This window comes from Myxocyprinus asiaticus, chromosome 23 (genome assembly GCF_019703515.2).
Source record: "Myxocyprinus asiaticus isolate MX2 ecotype Aquarium Trade chromosome 23, UBuf_Myxa_2, whole genome shotgun sequence".
Taxonomy (NCBI): domain Eukaryota; kingdom Metazoa; phylum Chordata; class Actinopteri; order Cypriniformes; family Catostomidae; genus Myxocyprinus; species Myxocyprinus asiaticus.
Window position 1 is genome coordinate 19,462,856 of NC_059366.1, and position 15,212 is coordinate 19,478,067.

The 15,212-nt window shown below is 38.6% G+C and overlaps 1 protein-coding gene across 4 annotated transcripts in view; it reads left to right on the plus strand.

Moving 5' to 3' along the window:
* Positions 1-1,166: 1,166 nt before the first annotated feature.
* Positions 1,167-15,212, plus strand: part of LOC127413664 (protein phosphatase 1B-like) — a 54,175-nt gene continuing 40,129 nt past the window's right edge. For all 4 annotated transcript variants that reach the window (XM_051650967.1, XM_051650966.1, XM_051650968.1 and 1 more), the window contains exon 1: positions 1,167-1,571. The gene's annotated coding sequence lies outside the window, so the exon portion shown is untranslated. The remainder of the gene's footprint in view (positions 1,572-15,212) is intronic.

Below are 15,212 nucleotides of genomic sequence, written 5' to 3' on the forward strand. Positions count from 1 at the left end.
AAACTCATCAGTCAATTATTGTTTTGAGGAATGAAGGCTATACAATGCTTGAAATTGCCAAAAAACTGAAGATTTCATACAAAGGTGTACACTACAGTCTTCAAAGACAAAGGACTGGCTCTAACAAGGACAGAAAGAGATGTGGAAGGCCAGATGTGCAACTAATCAAGAGGGTAAGTACATCAGAGTCTCTAGTTTGAGAAATAGACACCTCACAGGTCTGTTTTCATTCCAGCTCAAAAATTAACTATATCGGCCACCATATCGGTAATCGGTGAATTTTCCCCTCTAAAATCGGTATCGGTCAGGCTCTAATAATTACATCAGTATCTCTAGTTTGAGAAATAGACACCTCACATGTCCTCAGCTGACAGCTTCATTGAATTCTACCCGCTCAACACCAGTTTCATGTACAACAGTAAAGAGAAGACTCAGAAGTGCATACCTTATGGGAAGAATTGCAAAGAAAAAGTCACTTTTGAAACAGAAAAACAAAAAGAAAAGGTTAGAGTGGGCAAAGAAACACAGACATTGGACAACAATTAATTGGAAAAGAGTGCTATGGATCTTAACCCCATTGAGCTTTTGTGGGATCAGCTAGACTGTAAGGTGCATGAGAAGTGCCCGACACATCTATGGCAAGTGCTACAGGAAGTGTGGGATGAAATGTCACCTGAGTATCTGGATAAACTGATAGCTAGAATGCCAAGGATCTGCAAAGATCAAATTGTAATAGTAATTTTTCATGTTTTTCATGTCCTGACTATACTGTACATTGTGATCAGTTGAATGGCACTTTAGTGAATAAAAGTACCAATTTATTTCCATAAGAGCAAAATCTGTACATTATTCCAAACTTTTGGCCGCCAGTGTATATATGAAATAAATAAAATAATTAAACCAAATAAAATTCCCAGATAAAATAATTAGTGACTAGACTATTTGACTACTTTTCTGACCATTTATGAGACTCAAAATTAAACTATGATAATATACATATTAAAACATGGTTTAGATTTGCCAGATTTTTGTAATTAAAAGTATTTGTTTGCATTTATGCATGTGAAATTTACCAAATAATATAAAAAGTGACCATTTACTATTCAGCACATGCAGTTGTCGGCATGTCAATCATAGAATCACTGGCCCCTCCCATCACACAGAAGCCAAGCGCGCGGGCGTCAATGGCACAGAGTAGTGCACGTCACCTGTGTCTAATGTGTAGCTAGAAACGCTAACACGGCTCGAAATTCTCCTCAGATTCGGCCCTTTTACCCAATACTCAGGTCGAAGATATTTGTTCATTGAGCCGAAGTGAAAAGGGGTGTCAAAAATGACCGCTAACGTTCGCAAACCCAGCCGAGAGCCGTTGAGGGCAGAAGTGACCGTGTGAATTGAACGCATTAGCAAGTCAGCTAGCTGGGTTTACCTTTAGCTGCGCTAGTCGAGCTAATATCATACACGCTCAAAATATTTAGATGTTCAGCGAGTGGCTTCTCGATAGGAAAGGCAAATTTGACGGCCGTCTGGAACGTGGCGTCTTCTGGAGGGCAACTTTCAATCCGAGAAACGTAAGTGACACCACATTTGTCAGACTAACTAACTAGCAAGCTAGCGTTATCTACCGGGCTGGACGTGTTTTGTAACTGATGTACTGAGGCCAGTCAGTTAGCCGGTGCTGCCTGCTCATGGTAACCGACCTGTTAATGGGTGTTTTTTTGGGCATCATATGCTTTCGTTCGAACGTTCAGACGTTCAAATGATGCCCAGAAATACTGTCTAGGTAAGTCACTCACTATGATATGAGGTGGAGCTAATCATTCCTACAGTAAACACTCTAACCAAGATAAAACAGTCACCGTCATTTAATTATTCATGAGGAATGTTTGTTGTTTTTATCATTTAAAAATATACTTTTAAGTCTACACGTCATTCCACTCTCAACCAGTGGACGACACAGCCCTTGTCACCTTTTAGTAGTTATTTATCTTTTCCTTTGGTTTTTTATTTCCTTTGTTTCAATGTCATCCAATGTTATTATTTTCATTATTGTTGGGAATGATTGATTTTTGTATTCGTAAGACTCTGTAGACCTGTCAATTTTTACAAAAAAAAAAAAAGGAAAGCAGCCCTTGTCAGTTCAATTAGTGGTTGTCAGTGTGTGTGAAATTAATTGATGGAAGTCAGATGTCCATGGCACGAATAATCAAACAAAATAGTGCTTCTTGTTCTGTGGTGTGTGCCCTAAGCAACAAAATCCACTGTTGTTTTGATTGAGTGTTCACTGTTCAGGTTACATAATATAGCCGTTTTGTCTGCTCTATGTATTTCCCAAGACCTCAGATGTTTTAAATGTGGGAGGGCAAGCCACATCTGGTTATACCTGAATGTCTTAAACTGCTTTGGTATTTGTAAGGAGTAAGTTGCACAGCATTGGGATAGTATATTTTGGATGGCATATTACATTTTGATAACATAAAGACTCTCTCTCCTTCCATTTGTTATTGAATAGAACTTTAATATTTCATTTCCTATTTTTCTGTTATTATCTGATCCCAAATCTAGTCCCAAAACAAATAAACTGTGGGCCAAACCCACTAGTGCTTGAAATTAGCTCTTGGGCTTTTGCTGCTTAGATGGATTTAAAAGGGACATATTCATGCAGTCAAACTATTTTTAAATAATGTTTTGATTATAACTCGTTTTCTTTTGCTCTCAGAAATCAGAATGATTTTACTGGTTGATGTGGTTGATTTTAAAAGGCTGGTTTTTCTTTGTTTGAGCTCAAGACATTAGTGGTGCTTAATTAGTTACTTATTTGATTTTAAAGACCCTATATGGTATGTGCCCAACTGGAAATTTGCCGTTTTGAACCCAAAATTGTTAACTTTTGTGATTTTTTTTTTTTTTTTGCAGATCCGAAGAGTTTGTGTATTGATTGGGGGGGGGATTGATTACAGCAACGGTCAATCAAGTGCTTGGCAATCACAGTCCTACCGAGGCAGATTGCTTGATTGATTGCAGCTATGGCCAGTCGCGTGCTTGGCTACAGCAGCGCGAGTACAGTGATTCTGCATCTGACAGGAGTGGAGCGTGAAAGACTCTGAAGAAGGAAATGGTGGAATTGGTGCTTTTAGATTATTCATAAAATAAATAATATTAAAGCTCTTAATCGACTATTCAGCATGTGCCCCAACATAAAAGGTTGTATTAAACGTGCTTGCTAATAATAAAGAGAACAAAATCATCTTTTAAAAATACCTCTAAATGACTTTCACTGAGTTAAAGGAAAAAAAAAACCTTAAGTTTAATTCAGTTAAAAATTCACTGCAAAAAAATATTATTGTTATCAAGTGTTTGTCTTGTTTTTCATATAAAATTGTCTAAAAATCCTTAAAGATACATTTACTTGAGAAGCAACATGTAAGATATTTAGACTTTAAGAGAATGTATCTTAAATATTAGTGTATTTTGTCACTTGATTATACCTCTGCGAGAGCAGTAAAGACAAAATATACTTGTATTCAAGATCTATGCTCTAAAAGCAAGTCTAAATATCTTAAATACTGTTTCTCAGGTGAATGCATCTTTTTTAAAGGATTTTTAGATATTTTAAAATATTTGTATTTTCAATATTCAGCATTCTCAGATAGCAATTTTTTCTTTTGCAGTATAGCTGCTAAAGAAAATGTACGTTGTTTTAAAGGAGTTTTAGGTATTTATATTGGAAAACAAACAAAAACGTATTTTGTTGCAGTGTATAATGGGGCGAAGACTGCCTCTCTCACCTTTCTGTTCACTTCTGAAGCAAAACGCTAGGTGTGTGTAAGAAATATTTAAAAATTTTTTTTTTACTAAAAATGTTCACTTCCGGCAAGCTTGAGGTTAGTACTTTGACAAGGGTGGAGTTCAAACTACCTCTCGTGTGGCATAAGCACGGAAGCCGCCTCTGCATAGATGTTTATATGTAGATCCCTTATTAGCAGCTGTTTCTATGAACCGTGGTACTTTTTCGACCCAAAAGGAATTTATGCAGTGGTCTGAGCAAGGAGCTCGGTCTGAGGCATCTCCTCCACTCACGCACTTGCATTCAAACCGACTCAAACAGCGCACCTTGTTCACTGTTCCAAGTTGGCGCCTCACCGAATGAGGCATCTATGTATGATTCTCTATGTTCCTCTGTTGTAAACAACTCAGCGCAACCTATCAATTTGCCTCAGAAGAAATTAATTGATTTTCTCAATGCTTTGTGCATCATATGTTTTTGACCAATCACAGGCTGCAGCACCTCCCACAGTCCCTATAGGCCCCAAAAGTACCTACCCTGGATTAGGAGCTAAAAATGTCCCCTAATACGGCTTTGAGGAACTATAGTTCCTCTGGTGCAAAAGCTTTCCGTTCCTCGGAAAAGTATCTAAAAAAGCCTTTAGTACCGCCAGTGGGAAAGGGCCTATTGTTGGCAGTACCGCTTAATGTCTTGAAAGCCTTTGCTCAGTAGCTAATGAATTACTGCATGCATCTCGTAAATGGATTAACAAATTGAGTTAGCTTGTTGGCCCCACTATCTCAAATCCCTCTGAACCTTTAGGAGACCTGCTGATGTTTGCAAACTCTTTGATTAATGATGGGAAGATTGCATTAAAAGTCATGTTTCACTTCTTGAATCCATATATGCAACATGAACTCAAAGCTACACTATGTAACTTTTGACCCTCTAGCGGTTAAAAAATAAAACTGCATGCGTCTTGCGGAAGAACATTATTTTGGTTGTAGTTCGACTCTGCTCCTCTGCGCGGATGAATGTGGTTTGAGGCACCGGTGTACACAAGGATACAGGACATCTTATCAGAGTGAATGGACAAATAACGAAAGAAAGGAAAAGACGGATATTCGAAAACATGTCATCTGAGCAGATAAGTGCCATATCTTCTGCTGTTGTTTTGACTTGTTGGAAACATTGATGTTTTGAAATAAATTATGTTACAAAAGTTAGGCAACGTTTGTTAACATTAGACATAACGATTGCTAGTCTGATCAGGTCAAACGTTGTAAAGTTTTTATAACTGCAGGATATTCTGGCCAAATAGACCATGATAGTAACTAATTTATAGATTGTCATTGTTACCAACCAGTGGTCAACATCATTTCAAGACTCACATGTCCTTGGCAAGTCTAGGACTAAAGGATTTATTTATATAAATTATTGCCATTATAAAAAAAAAATACACACACGTGCTAGCAAGTGAAAGGTCTGCACCGAGTATAATTATTACAGTATAATTATTGTATTTCACTACACACTCACAGACGTGAGTGTGATTACACAACTATACATAAACCATGTCAATAAAATATCTTACCTGTTGAATAAGAAAAAAGCCATCTCTGGGTCACTTTTAAATCCTTTCAGATCTCGGAGTTGTTGCCACCTCTGAAAAGCCAAGCTGTTGTTGATTCGGGTTTTATTACGGACTCTGTCGCTTTCCATTTTTGCTTGTAGATTCTACTCTGTTCGGGGTTTCTTTGTTTTTACAACTGGTGATTCCCTGGAGGTTTGCCATTTTGAATGATCCATGGTCAATTTTTCTCGTTCCTTGTGACAACTTAATTTCAGCTTCAGCAACTCCCACACGTGCGCTACAGTAGCCGGAGCTTATTTTGTCTGTGTATGGATATGACGTCAACATGCACGGGTGAATGACGTATGCAATTTCCCACGAAATCCATCCTGACAGCTCTAAAGTATTTATAATATAATATAATTATAGGTTTATCAAAGTGTATTTTGGTAAAGACATGGTTTGGAAGATGGATTTTTGTTGCACTCTCTCAATAACATTTTGTTATTTTTTAACCAAAAAAGTTACATATTGTAGCTTTAAACCAAAAAAGGCACATTGATTTGTTTTTTTTCTCCCCAATTTGGAATGTCCAATTCCCACTTCTTAGTAGGTCCTCGTGGTGGCGCGGTTACTCACCTCAGTCCGGGTGGCGGAGGACAAGTCTCAGTTGCTTCCGCTGCTGAGACCATCAGTCCGCGCATCTTATCATGTGGCTCGCTGTGCGTGACACCGCGTAGGTTACCCCATGTGACTCTACCCTCCCTAGCAACCGGGCCAATTTGGTTGCTTAGAAGACCTGGCTGGAGTCACTCAGCACACCCTGGATTCGAACTCGCGACTCCAGGGGTGGTAGTCAGCGTCAATACGCGCTGAGCTACCCAGGCCCCCTCATTTACGTTTTTAATGGAAAATATGCAAGTTGCGCTCCGTGGCACGGTAGAAATTTGAGCAGCCTCCGGAGTTGTAGCTGGGTGCCGCTGACAGATGCCGAGCGGCAGCGGTGGTGTGCGTACCTTCATTAAAAAAAGAACGCACCATGTCGAATTTTAGAATGCACCTTGTTGTCCTCCAGATGCAAGTCACCAGCTCTCATTTAAAATGAATGAGATGATGTAGCATTTTCGCACTCATTCTCTCAATCTTAAAACATATCTCAAAATACAAATCTTTACTGCACTGACTTTGCCTCCCTGTGTGAATCTACTTTAATAGTACAGCTGCTTTTGTGTATTGACAGTGTGTCTCATTAGGGCTCAATAGACAAGACAAAACAAGGCCAGTGCAGCAGTTAGATCACAATACACTGCCCAATTTAGGGGCTCTAACATTTGATATACTGGCCTTTAAGAGTTAAAATAACTTTAAGAGACATGCAAGGAGCACATGGTGTGCGTGGAACCCAGTAACGCATATGTTCATATATTATTGTATTGGTTTCACACTGCACTGTGTCAGCTTCCCCTCTTGTTTCAGTTCAATCAATGAAATTCATTTTGGAATGTAAGATTTGTTTGTCTTGTAGCACTTGCAATTCCAAGGGACTGGTCATAGGAAAGATGCACTGAAGTGCCCTGTTGAAGCTCTCTGTTACCATAGAAACCACTCTTAGTTGCCACTCCAGGTACTGTAGGCATGGAAACGGGAACATATGACAGTGGTCCAACAGTTACATCATTGCAGTGCCATAGATCTCAGGAGTGTGTTGAACTCCTCTTCACTTCATTTGAATGTGGAAATCTTGTACAAGCAAACTGTCGTGGGGATGTGTAACTGTTGAATGCAGACCATCAGTAGGTCAGGTAAGTATAATTTTTATGGTCATAAAATGACTCACCAGGTTATTAATCGAATTCCTGGAGTTAGCGTAGGACTGTTGTCAGGTTTGAGGCTAGTGCTTGCTTTATAAGAGGCGGTTGTAATGAAAATGTGCTCTGGATGACAGCTTGAACTGCAGCACACTGCTGAAGCAATCTTGTTGTTCCAATCCTGTATGACTGTATATTATCCCGCTTATTACATGGCTACTAACCAAATAAATAAAAACATGGACATAAAATATTGATTTGCGTTGAAGTTATATAATTTGAGAAAAAGAAATCGCTGAACAGCTGAAATCAACCTCCGGTTTGCATCGGAGTTCTGTTGGTGTTTATTTTGGGAAAATGACCGTCTGACTCCTCAGTATTCAGCTTATTACAAGATTATTTGCCAAATAAATAAATAAATGGACATGAAACATTTATTTGCGCTGAAATTATGTAATTATGTGAGAAGAAATAAATCACTGAACAGTTGAAATCAACCTCCGATTTGCTTCGGAGTTCTGTTGGTGTTTACTTTGCAAAATGGCGATCTGACTCCTCAGTATTCAGCCTATTAGCCCAAGACTACTTGCCAAAAAATAAAAAATAAATGCACATGAAACATTGAATTTAAATTATTTTATTAGCTTAGTTGTAGAGAGACACAGTGAGCCGAGAAGCAGGAGAGACGGCTCGCAGAACCCGGATGAGTGATCTGATACTTCTTAATCCGCGGTTGTTACAGAGCAATGTCTGACTGCTGGATAGCGCCATTGTCCAATCAAAATAGAGTATCCCAGAGAGCCGTGTAATAAACTGTTTTAACCACTCAATTGATGATGAAATTAATATACCATATTTAATGGCCAATCTGTCATGTTAACCTTCTGCATTCGTGAGCAGAGTAGAGACAAAAGATTGATGAGATAAGGCTGCACAATTAATCACATTTGAATCGCGAATAAGATTTCTGCCTCTCATGGTTAATTACAGTAAGCATAACCATCTGCGATATTAGTGAGCTAGCAAACAGAAATGATCAGCCAGGTTAAGTTGCAAATTGTTGTTCATTTTCATTGTAGGCTGTGTCTCCAGATGATCAATCATGTAACAAATCACAAGCTATTTCGTAATCCATTTTCACCTCAACTGACCAATCACGCTCTCTTCAGAAGTGCGCCACTGACCAATCACTGTTTCACTTTCAAGCCTGCGCTGAAATGTAGTACTGCAGATGTTTACGAGTATCATATGTGCGCCACTCTGATCTGTAATATTACACTTACTCGGAACACACATGATAATGAAACGGTGTAATAGCGTTCTCAATGCGGTTCTGTGCTCTCGTGCTTTGATAATATAATATACAGAACAGCTGTGCTCTGAGTTCAATTTGTGCACATCGCTAATGTGCGCTGACCGTGTTATATATAAAGCGCTTCAGATTTACTTCAGTTGCACATTTACGGAATTCCAAATATGTTTGGCCATAACAAGTGTGTAAACAAATCTAAAGTAACCCCATGGCACCGGGGTTGGGTGGAGCGAGGAGAAGATAATTAACCAATAGGAATATGAAGGTGTTTAGCAGCCGGTAAGATGTTTTCTGAGTTTTTTTGCTGGCAAACTGTTTCGAACCACCGGAACAAACTCAAAAACAAGTTCTTTTTGGTCAGATTTTGTTCTAAATGACTCTTAATTCTTTGGTTTAGTGTAAAGTATATTGTGGCCTTTTGGCAGAATGTTAGCCTCAGTCAACATTCACTTTCACTGTGTGGAAAAAGATGAAAGTAAATAATTTTTGTGTTCCACAGAAGATATAAATTAATTTAGGTTTGGCACAACAAGGGGCAAAACCTGAGGCAGAATCTATCAAGAAATAAGCCTGTGGTTAAAGGAATAGTTCACCCAAAAATGAAAATTGGCTGATAATTTACTCACCCTCAGGCCATCCAAGATGTATCTGAGTTTCTTTCTTCATTAAAACAGAATTTAAGATTTTTAGGATTTCATTTCAGGCCTCCTCCTTTAAACAATGCAAGTGAATGTACTCCATTTTTTGACGGTCCAAAATGCATATTTAGGGTGCATCAAAATAATCCACATGACTCCTGTTGACAAATAAAGTTCTTCTGAACGCAAACGATTTATTATTTTGAGAAACAAAACAATACTTATGTACTTAACTACAAATGTTCACTTCCGTACATCTCTGTGACGCGCGCTCATGAGAGGGATGACGTAAGCTCGTTGTAAGGTCATGCGTAACGTTGAGGCAGGAAGCGCGTCATTGTTTACAATAGAAACTTGCACAGACCAAGCGCAGTTCACAAACCAAAACAGTCCAAAACAATTTCAAAACAATATAAAATAAAATAAAAATCATTTCCAAATAATAATAATAATAAAAAAAAATCAATATAAACAATGATGCGCTTCCTGCCTCTTCCTCCACGTGACGCATGACCTTACCAACGAGCTTACACCATCCCTCTCATGAGCGCACGTCACAGAGATGTAAGGAAGTGAACATTTGTAGTTAAAAAGTATGTAAGTATTGTTTTATTTCTCAAAATAATCAATCGTTTGGGTTCAGAAGAACTTTATTTGTCGACTGGAGTCATGTGGATTATTTTGATGCACCCTAAATATGCATTTTGGACCGTCAAAAAACGGAGTACATTCACTTGCATTGTTTAAAGGAGGAGGCCTGAAATGAAATCCTGAAAATCTTAAATTCTCTTTTGATGAAGAAAGAAACTCAGATACATCTTGGTTGGCCTGAGGGTGAGTAAATTATCAGCAAATTTTCATTTTTGGGTGAACTATTCCTTTAAGGCCATTCATTTTTGTTTTTACATTATGGCACATTTTACCCTCCAGTTCTCATTACTGCAATGCAAAATACTGGTCAATATAATATTCTCATTACAGCAACATGAAAAAGTGGTAGTTTATTTAGTATTTATAGGCTACATCATTGAAGTATTCCCTTAACACTGTCTATCATTATTACTGATTAAAATTGTACATAGTAAAACACTGTTTTTTTTACTGTAATGCAGTAAAAATTGACTGTTAGAGTAACAAGAATCATTGAAAACTATATGAACTGTAAAAGTGAAACTTCTGGATGCATTACGGTATCAGAATTGGGGGTAAAATGTGCTTAAGTGTCCTGAAGATAATGTCACAAGGCAAAAATCGTAATGGTCATTAATGTAGGCTTCATTTTCTTTGCAACAATTTTTTTTTTGTTTTTTTTTTTGTGATTTGGGGTTAAATATGACAAGGGCATTTTCATGACAGGTTTCGTGGAAATTGCCCAAGAGGGTGAGTAAATAAAGGCAGAATTTTTATTTTCAGCTAAATTTTCCCTATAAAAAATACAATTAATTAGAAGCCAGGTCTTATAATGTCTATTATAAAGATATCATGATTCATTGTGATGAGGGGAACGTGGGTGATGTTAGATGAAAGTCAATTTCGGGCACAGGTGGTCTGAAATAGAAGGTCGAGGACCAGGCTCTCTAAATTCTAATGTTTTTCCTTTTGTTGTGTCCCAACATTGAAACACTCTTCAAAGGTCTAGCCCACTTCCTGTCTCTACTGGATGTTTTATTTGTTTGATTTAGTGCTTTGGCACACTGTGCCCTCTGCATCCACACATTCATAGGCAATGAGTAATTATTATCTAGGCTGTTTTATTTAACTGTGATGCTAAACAGAGCGCATGATCAAAGCATGGCAAAACCAGAGTCAAGGCACAGGTGCTGGAAGCTGTTTCCAGCAAAATGAAAGCATTTATATTAGAGTGGTCAAGGGAGTAGATTTTTAAGCAATGATGTATACATTACAGATGTACAGATAACATTAATATATATTTTATGAATGTTCAGATACATGTGAGCTCTCATTATAAATATGGCTCTTGCTTTGGCTGCTTTAGTTGTCTGAGGAAATGCAACTTCCCATTCATGAAAACTGAGAGGTGGACTCTTAGCTGAAGGCTATGGATCTTGGTAAATGGATGGGGGATTGTATGCAATCCAATCTGGGTTTATTTATAGTGCAGTAGACGTGAGGGGTGGCAAGATCAGACACTTGGACATGCTGTTCTGTGACATCATAGCATACCACATGACTGGATTGCAGCCTGCTGAGCAATAGTGGGGGATTCATGGTGCAAACAGGATCCCTCTATGTCATCTAGACCCTTTTGCAGCATGTCAAGGCCACAAGTAATAAGGGGGCCTGGGTAGCTCAGCGAGCATTGACGCTGACTACCACCCCTGGAGTCACGAGTTCGAATCTAGGGTGTGCTGAGTGACTCCAGCCAGGTCTCCTAAGCAACCAAATTGGCCCGGTTGCTGGGGAGGGTAGAGTCACATGGAGTAACCTTCTCGTGGTCGCTATTAGTGGTTCTCGCTCTCAGTGGGGCGCGTGGTAAGTTGTGCATGGATCGCGGATAGTAGCATGAGCCTCCACATGCTGGGAGTCTCCGGTGTCATGCACAATGAGCCACGTGATAAGATGTGCGGATTGACTGTCTCAGAAGCGGAGGCAACTGAGACTTATCCACCACCACCCGGATTGAGGTGAGTAACCGCGCCACAACAAGGACCTTCTAAGTAGTGGGAATTGGGCATTCCAAATTGGGGAGAAAAGGGGATTTAAAAAAAAAAAAGACCACATGTAATAAGCCCCTTGGTTGGATCTACAATACCAGCCTGATCTCATGAAATTTTCGCGAACATGACAACATTTTTGCAATTCAAAATTTACGTGCTGTATAACTTGTTTGGCTGCAGGTTTCTAATAAAATGTCCAGCTGGAGGCGCCAAAAGCGAGTAAAATGGTGTATTCAGACAAGTTTTAAGGTGAATTTTAGATGTATGTTTTGAAAAAATACCTCCCTAATGTAAAACTTTTGCCTGAAGTATAAATGAGACATTTAAAAAAGACATCCTTATCAAATTAATGCCTAAACCTAACCATTAGTTTTTTTAAATATAAATTAGACGTGAAAAAAGATATCCTTAGCTTATCAATGCCTAAACATAACCATTAATGTTTTAAAATGTAGAAGCAAAATGAAAAATCACATTTTCTGAACCAACCAAATAATTTCATGCTGTTCTATGACTCTGTAATGTCACGTGTCAGATCATTGCTGGACTTGAACCACGGTTCTAGCAAGGTGCGCTACCGCACAAGCTAATCATGTTGGAATAAGTGTATTTATGTAGGTGGGTCTGGAATACAAGCATTAAAATGTATTGTTTTTTTAAAAGATGCGTTTGAGTAAAAGTGTGTCTATAACATAAATTAGCCGGGTCTGAGTAATATAGAGAAAAATAAGTATTTATAAAATCATAATCAGCCATTAAAGTGAATGAAACACACAGTTGTTGTAGCGCCTCTAGTGTTCATTTCACCTGGAAACTGCAGGAAATTGTACCTGGAGACACGTATAACAAGTTTTGCAAAAATGTATATAGAGTCACGTTTTCACTATGAGACCAGGTTGACAATGCCATTTCAAAATACATGACTATACAGTGAAATACAGGAAATAGAATAATTCTTTATTGGCATAATCTCAAAAAAATCCTGTTAACGGATCTGTTCCATTTCCAGATGTAAATAGATGATTCATTTCCAGAGACCACAACTTAGCCTAGCACGCCAAAAAGTGTATTTTATGTGAATCCAACTTTCTTAAATATAAAATCCATTCCGTAAAAGAAATCTTTTTAAGCACCTTTCATTTGGTTTACTTGAAAGTGAGATAAACACCCTCAGAATGGAGCCTTTGCATTCCTATCCATCAACTGCTCTCTCAGAGCTTTCTCTAGTGTATATGCAATGGTGAATGGCAGACTTTTTGATCTCACTAACCTTTCTACATTCTGCCCTCTTAGGGAAGAACCTGCTACCTCTGTGCTAGAAAAGTATGCCACTGGCCAAGAGAAGATGAGGCAGTATTAATCTCTGTATTGATCTAACTGAGTGTCTGGTTTATACTTGGTACAGATGAGTCTTTCACACTTGGTTTGTTTCAGGGGCTGAGTGAGGTACTCTGGATTTTTGCCAGTCCGGTTAAATTCTCTAAAACCTGTATGGCTCTGTAGATAAACAAGCTCTGCCTATGTTTCATGTGGGTCAGCTTGATGACATCACAGTTCTGCACACATTGTGTGTAGTTGAAAATGGCAAATGGAGAAAACGATTCGCTGAGAGAGAAGCCCCATGCATTTCTCCTTTCTGGAAACATTTTCTTTTTGCAGTCAATTACAACAGTGATGGTCATTTTTGGGTGAACTATTCCTTTAAGCAGGCACTCAGTGCTAATTCAGACAGACATGAAACAATAACTAAAGCGCTGTGCATTGTCATATGTGGGATTTCCACGTATGATTAAAATACCTGAGCCACGTTATCACAACATCCCTTCTTGTATCCATTTTAATAGCAAGTTTGTTCCTTTTTATAGTGATGCACAGATTCTGAATGTTGAACATATGTTAAGTTTAAAATGCACTTTATGTTGATGCATGTAGCATTAAAGTCCAGTGTAGAGCCGAGGAGGGCAGGGCCGGGCTGGAATGAGACACACCCGGTCCCCAATCAGCCTGATGGGGCGCGCGAGGGATAAAGGCGGCCAGGGACGACAGTTCGGGAGAGAGAGAATTACAGACAGCTGTACTGTGTGTTTATAGTTGTGTGTTTTAAGTTGTTTATTAAATTATTATTTAAGTTGTCAAGCCGGTTCTTGCCGCCTCCTTTCCACCGAACCCCCTTACATCCAGGTATTAATTTGAAATGTGGATTCAGTAATTAGAGAAATGTTTTTTTTTTTAGTTAAGGACCCTTATGAAAATACACACACACACACACTGGTGGCAAAAGTTTGGAATAATGTACAGATTTTGCTCTTATGGAAAGAAATTGGTACTTTTATTCACCAAAGTGGCATTCAACTGATCACAATGTATAGTCAGGACATTAATAGCGTGAAAAATTACTATTGCAATTTGAAATCTTTTCAGAACTTCTTAAACTACTTCAAACAGTTCTCATCAAAAATCCTCCATGTGCAGCAATGGCAGTTTTGCAGATCCTTGGCATTCTAGCTGTCAGATTCTTATTTAATTTCGAATTGGACATTCATAACTTGCACATCAGTATAAGATTACTTGTATACTGGAAGCGCTGTATGTTTTGCGCTGTTGATTCAAAAGAACCGTCTCCTTTTGAATAATTATTTCGAGAATCGCACTGTACCGGAAGCACATGTTTTGTGTTGAAAAAGAGCCGGCTCGAGACCCGTTCGATTGGGAATTAAATACACTGGTAGAACTGTGTGTTTTTACGCTGTAGTCAGTATTGGGCAGCGCTGCTGGAAACACTGTCAGGTCAGAGTATATGAGGATGGTGTTTTAGCCACATCGGCGGAACATTGCACACTGGAGAACTGTTAACTGAACCGAAAGTCATGAAGATCATACGATTCCGGTATTTTTTAAAGCATGGGACCGGTTCTGAACAAGAACCGGTTTTCGGTTCCCAACCCTATCCATAACACTCTTTTCCAATTATCTGTTGTCCAATGTCTGTGTTTCTTTGCCCACTCTAACCTTTTCCTTTTGTTTTTTCTGTTTCAAAAGTGGCTTTTTCTTTGCAATTCTTCCCATAAGGCCTGCACCCCTGAGTCTTCTCTTTACTGTTGTACATGACACTGGTGTTGAGCGGGTTGAATTCAATAAAGCTGTCAGCTGAGGACATGTGAGGTGTCTATTTCTCAAACTAGAGACTCTGATGTACTTATTAGAGCCTGACCGATATGGGATTTTTGAGACCAATAACGGTTTTAGAGGGGAAAATTCACCGATTACCAATATGGTGGTCGATATAGTTAATTTTTGAGCTGGAATGAAAACAGAGATATGACTAGAAGACAATTTGGCATTATTATTATACATTGTCAACATTGGAAAAAGTACAATATTTCCCTTAGAAATGTAGTGGAAGTATAAAGTAATAGAAAATGCCATGGTAATACTCA